The sequence below is a fragment of the Periplaneta americana genome, chromosome 6 (assembly GCF_040183065.1).
Source record: "Periplaneta americana isolate PAMFEO1 chromosome 6, P.americana_PAMFEO1_priV1, whole genome shotgun sequence".
Classification (NCBI taxonomy): domain Eukaryota; kingdom Metazoa; phylum Arthropoda; class Insecta; order Blattodea; family Blattidae; genus Periplaneta; species Periplaneta americana.
This window is the reverse complement of record NC_091122.1, coordinates 49,743,282-49,765,885: the sequence shown is the minus strand read 5'-3', so window position 1 is coordinate 49,765,885 and position 22,604 is coordinate 49,743,282. Positions and strand designations below refer to the sequence as shown.

Here is a 22,604-nt window from a genome sequence, read left to right as displayed (position 1 = left end):
AAGGCGTTGAATAATATTTACTTTGTCAGAAATACTCAGACGTGAACGTGTTTGTGACATGTATACAGGGACTAGAATTTTCGTCACACAGACCACGTTGTACTGTTTTGCTGCTTTCTTTAGATTCAAACACATTCTACTAAATAGGCGTAGCAGTGTAACTGATTGTGAGGATCAAAGAATCGGTTCAAGTCTAGAAGAAAGTAAAAAGTGGCAAAGTGGAATTTATATGGACACAACAGAAATGTTAATTAAGGTAAGGCTGCTACTATTGTTAATTATTAGTTTATTACTTTATTAGATTATATATTATTAGTTTGACTTGCAATTAATACGTACACTTTATTCGACCTATTTAACACTTGTGCGATGTAAATATTTGATAAAGGTTGAATAAATGGAATGTGTTTAAATTATGTCATGAACTCAGGAATTACATTTACAAAGTTGCTTCAAATGTTTGCTCTACTTATTAAAACTATTTAAAAACACATTTTAAATCTTTAAAAAATAATAGAATTTAAGTAATGCCTAAAGTTAAATACTGAAACAATAAATTGTCAACTTCCTATGACATACGAAACATGAGATGCCAGAATTTCATGAAAATTCTGCGTATATGTAGAATTGTCAACAAATGAATTGGCACTTTTCATGTTTCATAAAATAAATATGTCAGAAATGTCTTGACAAATTGTAAAATTTTGCCTGTCATAGTAAAATTTTTATGAAACAGGAATCCGACAAATTGTCACAATTTTTTCTGACAGGCGGAATGCTTTATGACACAGAAATTTGACAATTTGTAGAGTCGCCATTTGTTATTTGTCAAGAGGACATATTTACAACTGTCAAGCTTTATGAAATAGGCCACAGTAATTATATCATAACATAAAATACATCCTCAAACATCTGCAGAGCAGGACTTGTATGGCTCTTTCAATAAGACGATTGGTATAATTGTCACAATCTTTACTATTATTATGAATGTATTAACTTGTCAAGCGTATAACACAATTTACCAGATTTGCGCTTCTTTCTTATAAATTTGGTTGTAACTGTTCATCACCAACGTACTATAAAGTTATATTCCAATTCCCCCCTCCCATCTAACTTGTTTAGTTTCGTATAAGGGTATGCACGTTACCTGGAACGGCAGGCTGCATCCGTGTCTCCAGTACCGTATACTCAGGGTTGTCTGTCAGCTGTAGTTTGTGTTTTACTGCGGATCGTAGAAATCTGTTTTGTGAAGTTCTGGAAAGCTTGTTTATACATAATTGAAATTCTCCAGGAGTAGTAATCCAGCGGAGGTAAGTTACCAATATATTGTACATTTTTCTATGCACGAATTTCATATGTTCATTAAACTGATATCACATGAGAATAGAATTTTACTGTTGTGTTTCTATTAAGATGTCTGAAACGGAAGACTGTGCTAATGTGTCAATTAATACGGTTTACTAGTTACAATAGCAGGGGCAGTACAAGTTTTAAGAGCTTATTTTCAGAAGGAGAAGGGTAAAATGACATCTGAAACCTAATTATCATCTTCTATTTCTTTATGAAAGCGTTGTGGCAACGAACATTGTGATGACTAGAGCCCGGAAGTTAGGCAGAATGCCGTTTTTAATTGGGTAGTTTTGAGAAAGAGTTTAATAGAGAATAACACGTTTCCACACAATTCGGGATAGTAGGGCAAGTTTTTATTTTGCCTTTTTTTACTTACCTTGCTTGTGAGATTTAATGCCTTATTTTGCCTTTTTTTTTACATTTGGTAGATACATTCTGCTATTTGTTTTTAGTCAACTGTCCGAAGACAGGTCTGAACCTCACAAGTGATACCAAGAATGCACCACTTATGAGGCAACTAGGCCAGGACATAATGGGGTACGGTGGCCAATGCCTTTCCCCCTCCATTGCATACATCGCCGACTAGCTACATATTACACTAATCAGACTAGATGCACATATCGTTTAGTGAGGTGTACTGCCTGTTAATAGATGTACATATCATTTTGCTATTATGTATAATTATCAGTACAAGGAAAAACTTGTATGGATTCCGACTACAGAGTGAAAGTGGTATAATTGTGCTAATTCTTAACAGCTTAGAATACAAACGAAAATGCAAGTAACATTCTTCTTCTTCTTCTTTCCCTTAGTTTAACCTCTCCCTTGTAGGTTCATTTACACGACCCACCCCACACGGGCCTTACAGGGCCGCGACCTGTCGGGAGAGGAATTAATCTATTGGATCACATACTTACTTTTTTGACCACACAAGGACATGGAGGGCAGGGGCGGTTATTCAGGTGAAGTAGGTGAAGTGCTACTTCACCTATTTATGTGTAAAACACAATTTTATCTCGTATTAATAACACTAGTCTACAACATTTTTTGTGCCGACAAACAGAATGCTGATTATTACCAAGTCTGATGCGCTGATTACGAATATGTAATCAGCAGGGAACGGATTTATATGGACTAAAAATATATGAAATATGTAAATATATATGTAGTTATTTTTACCAAAATATGGAATTAAATATGGATTTTTACCAAAATATGGAATTAAATATGGATTTTTACCAAAATATGGAATTAAATATGGACTTAAAATTATAAAAAAATGACTATGTACGTTAAATATTGGTACATTTTAATCAAACTAAACAAAAAATATAATGGACGTACCTTATCTTCCAATGTAGTTTCAACAAAACACAATTTTTATTGTCTGTTACCATAACAATAGGTTACAAACATTTCTTTCAAGTGCTGAAAAGTGAATCTTCTTCTATTGTCTCTGAGGATAGATTTATACTGACTAAAAGAGCGTTCGACGTCACAAGAAGTAACTGGTACATAATTCAATTTCATAATGTCTGCTGGGGATAAGTCCAAGTTAATCTTCACTGTTGATTCACCACTCATCACAGCAACAACCTTTTGTAGTTCTTCATATCCAGGGTTTTTTGAAAGTACAGTGTCCACCTTAGCTCTTACTGCATCTGCAACTTTACCTCTACCACGATTCAGTTGTTCCACAGTACTATTTATAATTTCAAAACTTTCAGATAGTGAAAGGTGCCTATTTTGGAGACTTTTGAGCGTTTTTATGATGCATGAAAATGTATGCTGAATGTGAGCTAAGTCATTCTTCACACTTATGTCACAGGTAACTGTTTTCGCAGTATCAATTGAGACTGCATCTTCAGAGTCCAATGCAAGGAGAACATTGTTAATAGAGTCTATATGTTCGGCATAATATTCAACTGCTTCTAGCCATGTACCCCATCTAGTTAAAATTGGCTTTGGTGGCAATGGAATTTCAGGGTACATTTCTTTCAACACGTTAACTCTACTGGGAGCTTTGAGAAATACTTTTTTCACTGATGAAATCAACAAATCTACTTTAGGGAAATTGTCTCTGACCACTTCTGCCACACGATGAAATGCATGCGCCACACAAGTAAAATGAGTCAATTTAGGATATACAACAGATAATGCTTGTCCAGCTTTGACCATATAAGGGGCAGCATCGCTAATAAAGAATAACACATTATCGTACATAATACCCTTTGGCCACAGGATACCCATAGCTTCGTTGAACAGTTTAACTATAGTTTTGTTATTGCACTTTTCTAGAACATCACAATGTAAAAGAATTCGTTCAGAATATTGTTCACTTAACAAACCGATAACTACATTACCAACAAGTCTACCTTCTTTGTCGGGAGTCTCATCAATGGAAACCCAAATTGAACTATCTTTAATTTCATCTCTTATCTTCTGTATTGTCTCATCGTAGATGGATGGAGCATACGTCTTCCTAAGTGTTGACTCATCCGGGATTGTATGTTGAGTATATTTTTCAAGGAATTCCCTGAAGACCTTATTCTTTAGTTTGTAGAGAGGAATATCAGCAGAGATGAGAGAACGGCACAGGTCGATGTTAAACTCAGATCTTACATTCGATGTTGTTGGTTGTGTTAAAAACAATTGTCTCTGCTTGGAATTTAGTTGTTTGTTGGCCTGATGTTTACTAGTTGTAATGTGTTGTTGCACCAGGAACTTTTGTGTAGATGATACTGCACACTGACACAAATTACAAAATAATATTTTATTGTCAGTTGATAAACCATCTTCTTTAAATTCTGAAATGTAACTTGTTAGTTTTGATTTTAAATTGACTGAATGACGTACTTTTGGCATATTTACCGTCTTTATAGTATGATTTACAAAACTGAACCTATGTGTACTCTGACTGGCATTTAACTGTTGAGCTGCACAACTGAAGTCTGTTAAAAATTTTAAATTAAATTAATACAGTTTTGTAACTTACTTTCCCATTGTTGATAGGACTGCTAATTTTCAAATAACTCTGATGTTAAAGGGATTACTGAACATGTGTTTAAATCTCTATTGTTGAAATGTATTTTTAAAAGTTAATGGAATTTTGTTTTGTTTTATTGTTAAACCTAATATAATATGGACTGTTTTATATGAAATATGGAAAATATATGGAAATTAACGAAAATATGTACTAAACTCTAAAATATGGAAAAATATGGAAAATAAAAGTAGGATTTTTCAACCCTACACATTGTGAAACATAAAGATAATGCAAAATATAAATTATATTAGCTTTATAAGTAAATATGTATTTACATATAAATCCTTTCCCTGGTAATCAGATTTTGCCCATCACGTCAGGTTTCTGAGTACTGCAACAATGTTATATTTTATGAATAGCCATAAATACAGTGCGGGCGGGAAGTAACTAGGTATTATTAATTGGCTGTAGAATTTTTAATATCGATGGAACCATAATGAAAATTGTGTGTATATATAAATCATTAAATAGAATTTGAACTTCTGTTCGTCCGTAGTATAGATGATGGCCGTGAGGGGCAGTTCGCGCAACAATAGCAAAGATGGTCGATCACCTATGTGTTCGCGAGAGTGCGCAGATTGCTGCTCGCTATGAAGTGTGGATTTCCGTTGTTTTCGTTCGAGATGGTGCCATATGGAGAAAGGAAGGAATGCTATAATCCGTCCAGAGACGATAAAGAATTGGAATCACGGATTCGGGGCATTATCACCAATGCCCCACGCAACTTCCTCCAGAAGACTGTGGATTCCATTACCGGTCGCTTGAGGAAATTGGTGGAAGCCACAGGTGCCTACGTTTAATTTTGATATATGCATACGTATTCCCATTTAACAAGGTACCTACACATGAAATAAATTTCAACAATTTAATGTTGTAAATATAGAATTTATACACATTTTTCAATACCTAGTATATATGTAGCAGCTCTTCTTTGGTCCCTCTTCACTTGACACATCTGAATCATGGTTTGTTGATACTTGAAAGATAAGATAGACTTATAGGGTAACTGGTAATGAAAACAGAGATAGTCTGTACTTTGTTTAGTTCGAGTGTAGAGGTTTTGTTAGTGTGTGAGCTGTTCTGTGTGAAATGAAATGAAGAAGCAAAGGCGTAGTTTTAAAAACTTCCCGAACCAATGGTATGGTGTGAGCAAAAAAAAACCACTAAGATGATTGTTATTTCTGATGTTACTGGATTTTCTTACAAAAATAAGAGACTCATTCAGTATCCTAATCTCCCGTCAGCTATAAGACCATTACCTCACGGAGAAAATTTACCTGTTCCCATTCCACCTTCTACATACCAAGAAGAATCGGAATCTGACATAACGTCATCTGATGATGTGCAGCCCTCTACACCAAGGGATGACGCCTATATTCCAGATGAAGAGAGAAGAAAAGCCACATTTAATAACATAGGTAGAACTCAATGATTGGTATACGTGATTTGTACTTAACTAAACAGCTGACTGAGCTTCTAGGATCTCGTCTTCAGGAATGGAAGGTGCTGGATAAAGATGCTAATGTTTCAGTATTTAGAAACATAAATAAGGATCTACCATTTTTCATAGTTACAGGTTCTGGAGTTTGTGCATGCAGCGATGTAAATGGACAGATTAAAACTAGGTATTACACATAATGCTGAAGAGCGGCGCTTATTTATAGATGCTTCTAAAATTAGTCTGAAAGCCATTTTGTTACACAATTGCAATAAACTTCCTTCCATATCTGTAGCATACAGCGCAGCAATGAAAGAAACATACAGTACAAAAACATGTGTCGTATTCTTGAAGCCATTAAAATATGAAAACCATTGTTGGCATATTTGCGGGATCTTAAAGTCTTCTACATGGAATGCAGAGTGGATTCACTAAATATCCGTTTTCCTGTACCTTTGGGACAGCCGAGATACTCAACATCACTATACAGTCAAGGAATGGCCAAGAAGAGAAGATTTCACTCCTGGAAAACATAATGTAAACTTTAAACCTTTAGTGGACCCACAAAAAATATGTGTCCATCCTTTACACATTAAATTAGGGCTCATGAAGAACTTTATGAAAGGTATGGATATAGCAGGCGAAGGTCTGAAATATCTAAGAAAAATATTCCCTAGTTTGAGTGATACAAAATTAAAAGAAGGAATATTCATTGGACCTCAGATTAAAAAAGTGATGGGTGACCAATTTTTTTTTAGAAAAAATTAACTCCAAACGAACGTGCAGCATGAGACTCATTTAAAAGTGTTGTGAATGGGTCCCTCGGCAACAAGAAGGAAGAAAATCATGACGAACTAGTTCAGAATCTTTTTCAAAATCATAAGAATTTTGGATACAGGATGTCTGTCAAATTCACTTCCTACATTCTCATTTAGATTTCTTTCCTAAAAACTTGGGTGCAGTGCGTGACAAACAAAGGGAACGCTTTCATCGTGACATTTACAGATGGAACAGCGTTATAAAGGGAGATGGGATCAATCTATGATGAGTGATTACTTCTGGTTCATACAAAGAGAGAATACTACAACATACACAAAAAAGTGTTTTAAAGCGATGCCTGCCTTCCACTACGTAAATGTAAATAGCCATTTACATCATTATAACATGAAGGATACTTTATTTTTAATACTAACACCACTATAATAGTGGAAGACTATGTTTGTGCATTCTGCATTAGATATTAAAAATGTGGAACTGCTTAGTTAGTATCGAACTTTTCAGAAGTGTAATAAGGGTAATAACTGAAAATCTGAGGGTGCTGTTGAAAAATGGGTTCCATTTTTGGATTCAGCATGGCAAATATGTGGATAGTAACAATGTTTCATTTCGGCACAATTTTCAAAGTTAAAATTTGTAGACTAGTGTAATTAATTCTAGTTATTACCGGTACCGTATTTTTAAAATAAAAAAAGTATTCTTCTCAGTCGTTGTGAACAGTGTTTAGTTGTATAAATAGTACCTGTAACCGTCCGCTGAATAGAATAATGTCAACTGTTACGAGTGCCGAGCGGTGTCTATTAGAACTTACAATACTGTAGAGATGAAATTATTTGGGTTCCCTTTCTCATACAGCACTTGGTTTCCATGGTAACGTGACGTCACGCACTAAAGAAAGATTGTATGAGTGAAGTACGTTTCCGAGTCTTTCAGTTACGAAAATGTTACGTTTTATTTAACGATGCTCGCAACTGCAGAGGTTATATCAGCGTCGCCGGATGTGCCGGAATTTTGTCCCGCAGGAGTTCTTTTACATGCCAGTATCTACTGACATGAGCCTGTCGCATTTAAGCACACTTAAATGCCATCGACCTGGCCCGGGATCGAACCCGCAACCTCGGGCATAGAAGGCCAGCGCTATACCAACTCGCCAACCAGGTCGACTTCAGTTACGAAGAATTGTCAGACTTGTAGGTGGAGTAACCAGTTTGCAGATCTAACGGTACTAATAATAGAGAAGGGTTGAAGCTGGACTCCAAGGCCGGGGGCTATTGTTTAAGGGCTGTAAAATTTTACAGTATACAGGATGTTTAAAAAATACGGGGCATAATTTCAGGTATGTATTTCCCACATGTAGACAATCAAAATAGTTCATTACAACATGTGTCCGGAAATGCTTTATTTCCGAGTTATGGCCTTCACAACATTGAAATTCACCGGAACCATACCTCATGTTTTAGAAGACACTCCACTGATCAATCGTCAACACATTCACTTCTTGCATGATGGTGCTCCTGACCACTTCAGTCGTACGGCTCGCCGGTACTTGGATCGAAGGTTTCCTGATCGATGGATAGGTAGAGGTGGCCCAATTGCTTGGCCTCCACGCTCACCTGATCTGAACCCTCTCGATTTCTACTTGTGGGGCCATTTAAAATCATTGGTTTATTCGTCTCCGGTGCCTGATTTGGAATCCCTTCGGAATCGAATTGTGACATGTTCTGAGGACATACGCAATACTCCTGGAGTTTGGGATCGTGTTCGCAGGTCAATGAGACATCGATGTGAGGTCTGTATTCAAGCAGGAGGTGGACATTTTGAACATCTTCTGTAATGACAACGACCTGCGGAAAGAAAAACGTTCTGGTGAATTTCAATGTTGTGAAGGCCATAACTCGGAAATGAAGCATTTCCGGACACATGTTGTAATGAACTATTTTGATTGTCTACATATAGGAAATACATACCTGAAATTATGCCCCGTATTTTTTAAACACCCTGTATACTACCTGACTCGAGATTAGTATTCTCATTCCCTGTATTTTAGCAGCCACTCCTGCAGTGGTAAATTAGCTGGTTCTATGTTATTTTATCAGGAATACACCCCACATACATTCGCAGAGTTTAAAAGTTGTTTTCCGCGGCGTGTGTTATTTCTTCTCATGAACTCGCCAGTTTTGTTCCAGCTCTTGTACTTGAAAGTTTAACGCGCGCGTGAATGTACACATGTAGTTTAATACTGTGTACGTATATATTAACTTATTATTTAATGTGTTTAGAGTGTACCAGTGATAAGTGTATATAGTGTATTAATCCTACATCTAAGTGTATATTATATGTTTAATCACTACAGTGCTATTATACAAATACGAGTACTTAGATGCCAGTACATAGAAAATGTTGATAAATGAGTGCGAAATATGTATCCTGAAAACGACACAGTTGTAATTTATTATAAATCCCGTTTTGTAGACTTAAATATGAGGATGAAAAATATGTTTTAAATTCTTGACTATCTACAGTTCCATTTGTTCTTTGTTTTAAAAAGTGCTAAGAAAATAGAGAAGTTGTATATTATAGCTTTAAAAATTCTTCCGATGAAAGAAGCTTTTCTGTTTGAAGAGATTGAAAATTTCACTCGGAATGCTACATCACAGGAGGGACTTTCATCATTAGCCTCATAGCTTTGCATAGAATATACTGTCCACCCTCAGTTAAATCAGACATTTTATGAAGACATCATCGACAAGTTTGCTGCTTTAAAAGATAGGTTTTCCTGTTTGCATGTGTTCTAGAACTATCCAAATTGTTGATAAATAGTGGAACAATTGCTGTTTCTGTTTCAATAAATCTTTCCATGCATTTATGTTTTTCTGTAAACGGCCGCAGGGAAAATAACTTTCTGGACGACCTCGTAATTGCGGTCGAATGGCCAAAATTTGTATAAGCACTTGTTTTGACATTATTAAAATGATGGAAGAAAAAAATAACATTTTTTTATCTGCCCCCATCAGAATGTTTGCTTGTCAGCGTAAGCTAACAATCTGTCCAGCATTTATTCCTGGGGGAAAGATTGGAGATGGGTTGGTTGCAGAGACAAACAATACTTACTATAACAACCCTTGTTACACGTAACAAACTAGGGATTTCTCCTCGTAAGAACATCTTGTTGATGAGCTTACAGCTAGTTTGGAGATGTGGATTCGCTCAACTGGGTCGAACTCATAAGTGATAATTCTGCCAATTTAACTGAATGATAGAGCAACGTTACAGAGTCTAGCTCCTCTCGATATTAGGGGGACTCACGCTTATTTCTATCCAGTAGGAAATAAAAGGTAGGATTGCTAGATTTTGAAAGTGGTGTTACATGTGCAATGTGAACCTAAACATGGCGCAGCACATCCTCTATGTGTGGAACTTTAATATATAAAATTTACATTCAAAATTATCCTATACGCGGTGACCAAAAGTCGAACGGCAGTGATTACACGCGAGAAACAGTCTAAGAAGTAAGGAGACGGAGGAGAGGTACATGGCATGAAAACTACAACCAGTGGTGGTTCGTGCACTAACATTGAATTCTTCATCAACCCCGCGAATAAAAATCGCAAACTTTGCTGTAACAGTAATGTCACTACTGTCATCAAGAACCAATTAAAAATATATAAATTTTCTTGCTTTTTAAAAATATTCGTCATGAACACAATCAGAAATTTCCTGAATTCTCATCTGTATATTTAGTCGAGAAATGTGAAGTTTTTCAAAATTAATTAACAACTTTCGTTGGACAAATTATTTCAGCCACCTCGATCATTACGCTTTTATAAAACTCTCCTTCGTTGGAAGGCTTAAGAGAACGAGCTATTTCGTTCGCCACTAGATAGCTGGCTTCCTTACATTTATTTATGTCATCTTTCTCTTCATGACGATGATTTAAGGCTGATTTCAGTTCTTGGAGTTTAATAGCTCGTTTCATTACTACACTAGCACGTATATTCAATCAGTTTCTCTATATTATTATTACTTACTTACTTACAAATGGCTTTTAAGGAACCCGAAGGTTCATTGCCGCCCTCACATAAGTCCGCCATCGGTCCCTATCCTGTGCAAGACCAATCCAGTCTCTATCATCATATCCCACCTCCCTAAAATCCATTGTAATATTATCCTCCCATCTACGTCTCGGCCTCCCTAAAGGGTCTTTTTCCCTCCGGTCTCCCAACTAACACTCTATATGCATTTCTGGATTCGCCCATACGTGCTACATGCCCTGCCCATCTCAAACGTCTGGATTTAATGTTCCTAATTATGTCAGGTGAAGAATACAATGCGTGCAGTTCTGTGTTGTGTAACTTTCTCCATACTCCTGTAACTTCATCCCGCTTAGCCCCAAATATTTTCCTAAGCACCTTATTCTCAAACACCCTTAACCTATGTTCCTCTCTCAGAGTGAGAGTCCAAGTTTCACAACCATACAGAAGAACCGGTAATATAACTGTTTTATAAATTCTAACTTTCATATTTTTTGACGGCAGACTGGATGATAAAAGCTTCTCAACCGAATAATAACACGCATTTCCCATATTTATTCTGCGTTTAATTTCCTCTCGAGTGTCATTTATATTTGTTACTGTTGCTCCAAGATATTTGAATTTTTCCACCTCTTCGAAGGATAAATCTCCAATTTTTATATTTCCATTTCGTACAATATTCTGGTCACGAGACATAATCATATACTTTGTCTTTTCGGGATTTACTTCCAAACCGATCGCTTTACTTGCTTAAAGTAAAATTTGCGTGTTTTCCCTAATCGTTTGTGTATTTTCTCCTAACATATTCACGTCATCCGCATAGACAAGAAGCTGATATAACCCGTTCAATTCCAAACCCTGCCTGTTATTATTATTATTATTATTATTATTATTATTATTATTATTATTATTATTATTATTATTATTGTGAACTGACTATTATTCCGTTCATTAGAAACTTGAATTTTACAGCAAATTATTGTATTGTTAACCTAATTCCTACTCTATTTCTTGTACAGACGTTACATGCAATCATAGGGTTTCCTCAAATCTCCTATCACGTTTTGTAAACTGGTCGATACGAAATATGCGCTGTAGTTAGCGGTCCATGACTAATGAAATCCAAACACAATTCACTCACCGCAAGCCCTTCATTTCCTTCCTGTCCCTGCAATTATAACAGTGGTGACGGCTCAGAACTGAGCGTCGGTATTGCAGATCGTATTTTAACATGCGGTGTGCAGTGGAAAGAAGTAATTTGATGGTTGGTTTTAATTCGGAGCACGGAGAGTATATAAAAGCTATCAGAACTGCATATCAGGGAGGAATTAAGAATGGCATGGAGCCCCGACGAAGGTAATAATTGGGCCCCTTGAGCCTTGAGTGAAAAATAAAATGTAATAGTGATGGATGGATGGATGGATGGATGATGGATGAACAGATACGAGTAGATAGACTGATGGATAGATACGAGAAGATGTATGGATTGATAGATAGATAGATTCATGGATGGATGGATTGTTAGATAGACGGATAGATGGATTGTTAGATAGGTAGGTAGGTAGGTAGGTAGATAGATAGGTAGATGATTGTTAGATGGATTGTGATATAGATTGTTAGAAAGGTAGATGGATTGTTAGATACAGATAGGTAGGTAGACAGACAGACAGACAGACAGACAGACAGACAGACAGACAGACAGACAGACAGACAGACAGACAGATAGATAGATAGATAGATAGATAGATAGATAGATAGATAGATAGATAGATAGATAGATAGATAGATAGATAGATAGATAGATAGATAGATAGACTTTGTCAAAGGTATAAAAAATGTAAAGACGTTATCATAAAGTATACATACTGTACATTAAAATATAAAATAATAATAATAATAATAATAATAATAATAATAATAATAATAATAATAATAATAATAATAATAATAATTTACCTTTTTGATGTTCAAAACATAGATGAACTTCATAATCACACATTTATTAATACTCCTCCATTAAATACTAGTCCACATCTGTGGAGTAACGGTTAGAGCGTCTGACCGCGAAACTAGGTGACCCGGGTTCGATTCCCGGTCGGGGCAAGTTACCTGGTTGAGGTTTTTTCCGGGGTTTTCCCTCAACCCAATATGAGCAAATGCTGGGTAACTTTCGGTGTTGGACCCCGGACTCATTTCACCGGCATTATCACCTTCATCTCATTCAGACGCTAAATAACCTGAGATGTTGATAAAGCGTCGTAAAATAACCTACTAAAATAAAAAATAAAAAAATTAAATACTACTCTCTAGACCAGAGGGGAACTTTTCGGCACTTTCAAGAACAAAACCGTCAGTTGTGTCTTCAAAATAACCTCCGCCAAAATGTCATCTTCAATATTCATCAGACTTAAATAATTTGTGCATGGTTTTGCCATGTGACTTCTTAATACACCTTCTATTAACTTTCACATTGGTCACAAAAAATGTCAGAAGAATTTTCATAGCAATTTGCATGTTGGGTGACAAAATAGTGACATTTTTTATGGAACTGTACAAGTTATGAAAATTAAGATCTTTATAAATCTGATCATATCAAATTCACTTTCAGATACGCAGAAAAAATGGTGACATTCAGATATCAACTCAGCAGACACAAAATCTCCGTTATAATAACTTGTAAGGTTTTTACAGTACTTCGAAATTTCTGAACTAACTTATCCAACTTCTGAAGATAAAAAAGAGCTTTACTTTGGAGTTCTGAGCTAGCCACCGGAGTAGCTCAGTCGGCTAAGGCGTTTTCCTGGCAATCCGAAGTTGCTCTCGGGCGCGGGTCTTTTCAAGATTTTTCTCAACCGTAAGACGAATGTCAGGTAATCTACGGCGAATCCTTGGCCTCATTTCGCCAAAAACAATCTCGCTATCACAATTCCATCGACCTAAATAACCTAGTAGTTGATACAGCGTCATAAAATAACCTATTAAAAAGTTCTATGCTAGAAACTAAAGTATTTATTATAGGAAAAAAGGTCTCTATTCTGAACTTTTTTCTTCCTCGAACATCCTTATCATTAATTTCACCATCTATTATCTATTATTCTAACGTAGGTCTATATGACGGCATTTGGTTTGCTACGACGAGACAACAGATGTTTATCGCTTTTCTGCGAATTGACATACCGGTGCCAAAAATATTATATCAACAATACTGATTAGCGCGGCGAGTAACAAATACCAACGCGGTGAGCGGTGCCATGTGAAGGAAGTTTTAAGTTACTAAACGGTCAGTCTAGACTAGAGCTTGATTATGAAAGAGTTCAATGGGACGAATAGTATCTTGTCGTTCAAGTTAGTAGCCTTATGAATCTTCTGATTTGCAGTTGTCTGGAGCAATGACATATGGTCGCACATAATCACAGTCGACATCAGTTGCCATCGTCGCTATGTGTCATAGATGGCGCTTTCTCTAAGCTGTGATTTTCGAACGATAGTCACAGTCGGAATCAGTGACAAACCTGTCACAGCGACAAAATCACAGGTCTTCAAATCACACCCACCACTAAGGCCTAGAGTTGAATATGTACTTGTCGGAAAGAATAAGAAGATTATGATGATGAGATGATGATAATGGTGAGGGGGAGGAGAACGACTTTCAGAAAACGACATTAAGACGTTAAAAATTCGTGATTGGAAGAAGAGGTGTATAGATGGAGTACGATGGCGTTTTATTTTCAACTAGCGAAGAGCTTACGTTGCTTGAAAACATAATAATAATAATAATAATAATAATAATAATAATAATAAATAGCCAAAGATCGTAAACAGGAGATTTATTGCCTCATTGTCATTCACAGTGTGATAAGAAAGATTTACTTGAAGTAGGGTTACCATGAGAAGAAATTCTAGCCTATAGGAGGACATGGAATCTAAAATAAGAGACTATTGCTGAAAAAAGGAGGACTTTTTAAAAATTGGTATGAACAAAATTAAATAAAGATAAAAACAATGGCTCACCTTAGTTTTCTCACTAGTTGCTGGATCAGTATTACATCTGTACCCTACTTATCGGTGGATCCCATTTTGTGCACAAGAGCCTGAAGAGACAAACTTATATCTTGTAACAAATAACTATGGAACTGTTCACAGGACATGTCCTTGAAATTATATTTCACCATGATGATACCTCTGACTTTGTTAGCATGCGATTTCGTTCTTTTGTCTATTGAGCAGATATTAGGGAAAATACTCTCTCAGCACTTCCATTGTGGCTTGGGATAAATAAATAGAAATTACATACAGTAGAACCTCTATGAATGAAGGGGATGGAGTGAACGGTTAATCGAAAAAGTCGGATAATCCGTACCATAAAAGATTTTCGTAAATTAAGTGGATAATACTTGCACTTTTTTAATTTCCTCCCTGGTCTTGTGTTTAAGATGCTAGGTAGTGAATCAGTATTTCTCTCACTTAAGTCTGGTTATCAACGACGGGTTTTTAAGGGGCAAGGAAATTTCTTATAATGGTTGTCAGCGGAAAGATAGGAATAGTACAGGTCCCGTGTTTTATGTACTTTGTAGACTTTATTGCTGATTTTTATTAATTCTCACACAATTGTAACATCAATCTCGTATTCTGATGCGAGATGAGCCACAGTTTCTCTTTCCCCAAACCACTCAAATATTTGCACTTTTTTCGGTACTTAGCACAATACGTTTTCTTTTGTCACTCATGGAATATACTTTATATACAGTAGAAAAAAAAAAAGGGAGAGGAGGACAGTCGGATAATCCGACAATCTGTTAATAGGGTGACGGATAATCGGGGTTCTACTGTATTTTTAAGAGTTCTTAGAAAGTTTCAGTGCTCCCAGAACTATTAGAATTGGAGAATTTGCACCATTGTTTATCTAAACTTAAATCTTTGTCCAAATTAACTTGATTGGCATGTCTTTGTACATTGCAGAATAAAATTGATAAAAATAGCTTAGAATTATGAATAGTGACGTTTTAAGAGTGTAAGAATTCAATGCATATCAATCGGTCATCGTATTTTATGTTTTTTTATGTGCTCCAGCTTCAACTATTGAAAGCAGTTAAATTCTTTCATATGTTTTCACCATTTGTTTAGATATTCTATGCATAATACCGCACATTATTCAATATTCATATTAATTCTAGTTGAAATGCGAAATGCCGGAATTTCAACTTTTTTTTAAATGCCTACCGGACAGGATAAAATAATTAAGAAAAAGGACATGTCCTCCTTTTGCCGGACGGATGGTAACCCTAATTCAGAGTGTATACTTCCTCGGTAATAAGAGTTTACATTATCGTGCCAAGTCCCGCAAAATTCAAGTGACATCCCTCAGCATTCAACGAGTTGAAATTCAAGGCATTGTTCTTCTAACTTCCATCAGCGTCTACAATGATATTGGGTCTCGTTAGCGGTGTTGTATCGGGTGTGAAACGCTGTTAATGAAAGTTCTGTGACGTATGTCGTGTTTGTCCGTGAATGTAACGAAGGAAGACTTTACAAAGCTGATGAAGTCCGAGGCGACATCTCGGATCGGGGAGCTGATGCAGGCAACTGCATTTGAGTGTGTGTAAAGGTCGAGTGCCACACATTGAAATGCTCGCGTCCTTCGATTGCCGAATACTCACGGAGTCACTGGGGCAAACACGCGTCATTTGGTGGGATTTGTACTCCTGTCTTGTGTGACGTAACTCTACCAAGTCGTCTTCGCCATTCTTCCATACAGGCGACCTTCAAGAGATACAATTATCTGTTCTTATCTACACGTGACCCGTTGATAATATGCACTTGGCTCAAAACTGCTGAATAAGGACTGTTCGGTGTAATTCATGCTGTCAAGAATGAAATAAAATATTGGTGCTATACGTACAAACATAGTGTAGGCCTACCTACGATTCGGTACTCGGCGTACTTTTTGTGTCTCATCTTTTGCAATGTCTTTGTACGAAGTTTAAACGGAAAGTTTTGTGACGCTGTAAAATAATCGATTTCGTTATTTTCACTGCGATATACTGCATGTTTTCAGACTCATTCATTCATTCATTCATTCATTCATTCATTCATTCATTGTGTTCTACCCTAGGACAGGTCTTTCACGACAAACCCAGCATTCTCCAATCTTTCCTATTTTCCGCCTTCCTCTTAGCTCTGCATTTGTATGTATGTATGTATTTATTTACACTGCAAGTGGGCAAGCACCCGGTGGCAGTGGTATACACAATATGAACAATACACAATAAAATTACAATACATAATACAATTATATACACAATACAATTTAACACAATAATTACAATCAATAATAAAACATAAAATAACCTAATTTTACAATACAACCTACATATGTATAGGCCCTACATAAGTTTCAATAGTCTTTCACTTTATTCTCATTTCACTCACTGTAGTGGCACTATGACTCATTTCACTGACACTTCAGGACACATTTCACTGACACTATAAATTATCACTCATCGGAACTATTTACTGCATTGTAAAACCATAACTTCACTGACTCACCTCGCTTCACTGATACAACAATTCAAATAAGACAAATAATTATACCCTTATGCATACTTATAAACAGAACTACATTTAAGCTAAACATTTCTAGTCTAAGACCCTCTTGCACGCTATTTTTAAGTAATTTACAATTCAAACCAAGGGAGTAACTCGTCAGGCTAAATAAATACATGTCACCTTAAAAAATTAAATGTTAAATGTCACCTTAATTTTAATTTACACTTTATACACAACTTTTTAAGTTATTCTTGAATCTCCTTAAGGAAGGACAGCCCTCAAAGACCGCTGCAGGTAGGTCATTCCAATCATTTACAGTTCTATTTAAAAATGAGAATTTACCTACATCCGTTTTCTGTTTCCTACATTTCATTTTAAAATCATGATCGTTCCTACCATAGTACGTTGGCTTTTCTAATCAAGCCGTTATGTCTACCCATGCTTTCTGACCTAGATGTGCTCTGTACAATGATGTTATTTAGTTCTCCTACGTCTGTTTTCCAAAGTTTCCCATTTAAGTTCTTTTATCGTATCGTTTCCATATCCTCTTTTACCTTTAACAAATTTAGCTGCCCTATACTGGATTCTTTCTAACGAATTTACCTGATATATTCTATAAGGTTCCCAACATGTAGTTTCGTATTCCATTAACGGTCGCACTAATGTTAGATATGCTATTTCCCTCGATTTGGGGCTAGCCTTTCTCAAGATTCTTAAGCCTTTCTCAAGATTCCAAAGCCTTTCTCAAGATTATATGCAGATAGAAGTGAAATAATCTTGCAGATTGAAAGGGACGATAGGGTACACGTAGGGTGACCAGATTCACATCAATAGAAAAGAGGACAAAAAGATTCAAACAGGAGGACATTGTTCGAAAAAAGAGGACAGAAAATATGTACTTAGATTTAGACTTGAGCCTTTACATACTTACTTACTGGCTTTTAAGGAACCCGGAGATTCATTGCCGCCCTCACATAAGCCTCAAGTTTTATCATAATTATTTTGTAATATTAACATACTTTTAAATATGATATAAGCCTAAATCTGTACTGTAAATATTTTGCAAGAAAATAGATATTGACGTAATTTATAGTAAATAGGGAGGGATGAAGTTACAGGAGAATGGAGAAAGTTACACAACACAGAACTGCACGCATTGTATTCTTCATCTGACATAATTAGGAACATTAAATCCAGACGTTTGAGATGGGCAGGGCATGTAGCACGTATGGGCGAATCCAGAAATGCATATAGAGTTTTAGTTGGGAGGCCGGAGGGAAAAAGACCTTTAGAGAGGCCGAGAGTAGATGGGAAGATAATATTAAAATGGATTTGAGGGAGGTGGATATGATGATAGAGAATGGATTAATCTTGCTCAGGATAGGGACCAATGGCGGGCTTATGTGAGGGCGGCAATGAACCTCCGGGTTCCTTAAAAGCCAGTAAGTAAGTATATTATAGTTTTTTGTTACATACAACATGAGCTATTCGCCTTGGAAATCTGCAAGGCTATTTCACTTCCACTCTGTATCTTAATGTTGTCTATCATCTGATATCTTCTTCTGCCTCTAACCATTCCTTCCTATGAATCTTCAGTAGGCAGTTTCTTCTTAACCAGTGACCCAGCCAATTCCGTTTTCTCTTCCTGATCAGTTTCAGCATCATTCTTTCTTCACTCACTCTTTCCAACAGCTTCGTTTCTCATTCTGTCTGCCCATTTCACGCGCTCATATTTTCCTCCATATCCACATTTCAAATGCTTCTAGTCGTTTCTCTTCACTTCGTCGTAATGTTCATGTTTCTGTCCCATACATGTCACATTCCACATAAAGCACTTCACTAGTTTCTTCCTTAGTTACTTTTTCAGATGTCCGTAGAAGTTGCTCTTTTTTTCTATTAAAAGCTTCCTTTGCCATTGTTGTCTCCCTTCAACCCAATATGAGCAAATGCTGGGTAAGTTTCGGTGTTGGACCCCGGACTCATTTCACCGGCATTATCACCTTCATCTCATTCAGACGCTAGATAACCTAAGCTGTTGAAAAATCGTCGTAAAATAACCTACTAAAATAAAATAAATCATCTGATATCTTTTCTTTCGTTCACCATTCCTTCTAATTAATCCTTCAGTAGGCAGTTTCTTCTTAACCAGTGACCCAGCCAATTCCGTTTTCTCTTCCTGATCATTTTCAGCATAATTCTTTCTTCACCCACTCTTTCCAACAGCTTCGTTTCTGATTCTGTCTGTCCATTTTACACGCTCATATTTTTCTTCATATCCACATTTCAAATGCTTCTAGTCGTTTCTCTTCACTTCGTCGTGATGTTCATGTTTCTGTCCCATACATGTCACATTCCACATAAAGCACTTCACTAGTTTCTTCCTTAGTTACTTTTTCAGATTTCCGCAGAAGATGCTTCACTAGTATCTTCCTTAGTTACTTTTTCAGATGTCCGCATAAGATGCTCTTTTTTTCTATTAAAAGCTTCCTTTGCCATTGTTATCCTCCTTTTCACTTCCTGGTAGCAGCTTATGTCATATGTATTCCAGTCTTATTTGTTGACGAATATTCAATAGACACACGCCAGTGATATTTATTCGATTTTAAATGAGGAAACGTAGGTCTACTGCTGCCTATCTTATCATGAACGTTGGTCATATGAGCGCATGTTATAACTAGGGCTCGAATTTTTAAATGCTAAGAATCAGGAAAATATTTATTTTTTACTAGCCGTACCCGTGCGTTCCGCTGCACCTGTTAGAAATAAATATAAATTAATTACATAATTAAAATAGGACGTTTGATCCAGGGAACAACTTTTACAACAGCGCAAGATAATCTGCTTCGCTCATTACCCAATTTTTTTTTGCATTGTATTTATTGCATATATATTTTATGTATTTTAGCACGATTCAATTGAGCATAGTTAAAATTTGAATTATAAAATAATGGATTGCTAAATACTAAATCAGTACACTCTCGTTGTTCGTTAATTCTCTGAGATTAAAATGAGTGTACATAAATATTATTTTAAGAAATACAGAAAATGACTGTACAAAATAGCCTATCAAATTTTCTTGCATAAGAAGCTATTTTAATCTTACCTGTCCTCGATTTACTCAGACGTCACTGTAATAACATTATAGCATTATGTCCATCTAGAGAAACTACACTTTCCAATGGTGAAATAATAATTAATTATACAAATCGGTTAATTTAGCTTCTGATATTACTTCACACAAACACAGAAACATTCGCTTTAGGCTATGTTTAATAGCTTTCGATTGTTGATGTCCAAGGCCCCTTATAGACGAAGTCATTTGTTCTTAATTCATTGTACCGTCTTAGATGGCGTTATTTTAATTTTAAAACTCATTTATCTCATTAAATATCAGTCCTATCAAAATTTTGTAAAGAATAAAACTTATCGGAAAGCATTTTTAAAGAAACTTTTGTTATGTAACATGTTTCACAAAAATCAATAATAAGTGAGATATTTCGATTTATTTAATTTAGGCACCCTTATAACCCCCCTTTTAAATAAAGTATTTTGAATGCCATATAGCCTAAAATCTAAGTTACAACGAACTTAATTTATATTCCAATTTTCATATAAATCGGTTCAGCCATTATCGCGTGAAAAGGTAACAAACATACAGACAGACATACAAACAAAAATTTCAAAAATGCGATTTTCGGTTTCAGGGTGGTTAATTATATATGTTAGGACCAATTATTTTTGGAAAATCGAAAATTACCAGAAAAATTTCGGCTACAGATTTATTATTAGTATAGATGTGCTAAAATCGGGAGAATAGCTGACAAAAAATAAAAATATTTAATTATGTTTCGATTATTTTATATGCATATAAACAATATGCAGTACTTACCAGTGTAAATGATAGTGTCTCGCCAACCTCTGATAAATTGCAGTAGTCTAGACAATGAGTCATCCTTAAGTTGTCCATCACAAATGATTGATGATTATCGCGAAACACTGCCTTGTACTAGGGAAACGACATGCATTTCCTAGAGGCATGTATGTGATTGGATATGAAAACAGAGGCAGTTGATGTGTATTAAATTGTAACTGGTTCCTGAATCAGCGTAATGATAACTTACAAGGCACTCCTAAATGACACATTAATGTTTATATCGCTTGAGGTGAGAGAACAGACTGTAGCTACACAAGTCTACAGATAGGCAATTCTGAAAAACAGTTGCCAGCTGTCACGTCTAAGCAACTACACATTCGGGCGGTGATTAATCTGAAACGGGGTTTTTGTCGAAAATTATTTGATGAAAACTTAATTTGTATGTGTTTTATGTGAGTATTTGAAAATATATATTACATACATACATACATATACACACATACAAATGGCTTTTAAGGAACCCGAAGGTTCATTGCCGCCCTCACATAAGCCCGCCATCGGTCCCTATCCTGTGCAAGATTAATCTAGTCTCTATCATCATACCCCACCTCCCTCAAATCCATTTTAATATTATCCTCCCATCTACGTCTCGGCCTCCCTAAAGGTCTTTTTCCCTCCGGTCTCCCAACTAACACTCTATATGCATTTCTGGATTCGCCCATACGTGCTACAGGCCCTGCCCATCTCAAACGTCTGGATTTTAAGTTCCTAATTATGTCAGGTGAAGAATACAATGCGAGCAGTTCTGTGTTGTGTAACTTTCTCCATTATCCTGTAACTTCATCCCGCTTAGCCCCAAATATTTTCCTAAGCACCTTATTCTCAAACACCCTTAACCTATGTTCCTCTCTCAGAGTGAGAGTCCAAGTTTCACAACCATACAGAAGAACCGGTAATATAACTGTTTTATAAATTCTAACTTTCAGATTTTTTGACAGCAGACTGGATGATAAGAGCTTCTCAACCGAATAATAACACGCATTTCCCATATTTATTCTGCGTTTAATTTCCTCCCGAGTGTCATTTATATTTGTTACTGTTGCTCCAAGATATTTGAATTTCTCCACCTCTTCGAAGGATAAATCTCCAATTTTTATATTTCCATTTCGTACAATATTCTGGTCACGAGACATAATCATATACTTTGTCTTTTCGGGATTTACTTCCAAACCGATCGCTTTACTTGCTTCAAGTAAAATTTCCGTGAATATATATATATATATATATATATATATATATTTACATTAAAAAATTCAAAATATGTGTTTTCTATGTGAAATAAAATTTAAAATAAATGCTCAGGTGACCTTGTCCGAAACAAAACAAAAGTACGAGTTTCTATTACAGAGCAAATAAAATATTTATTTACCTGAGAACCCTAGCCCTATATAACGCTCTCTTCCTCCAGTGCATAACGGAATCGAACCCGCGCCCGAATAACGGATTTTATGTTACCCCAGAACATACTGACGAGACAATAAA

General features: G+C 36.0%; 1 long non-coding RNA gene across 1 annotated transcript in view; it reads left to right on the top strand.

The window, feature by feature from the left end:
* Window positions 1-1,005: 1,005 nt before the first annotated feature.
* Window positions 1,006-22,604, top strand: part of LOC138701314 (uncharacterized) — a 97,446-nt gene continuing 75,847 nt past the window's right edge. Inside the window, exon 1 of the long non-coding RNA XR_011332500.1 lies at window positions 1,006-1,310. This is a non-coding gene — a long non-coding RNA (uncharacterized lncRNA). The remainder of the gene's footprint in view (window positions 1,311-22,604) is intronic.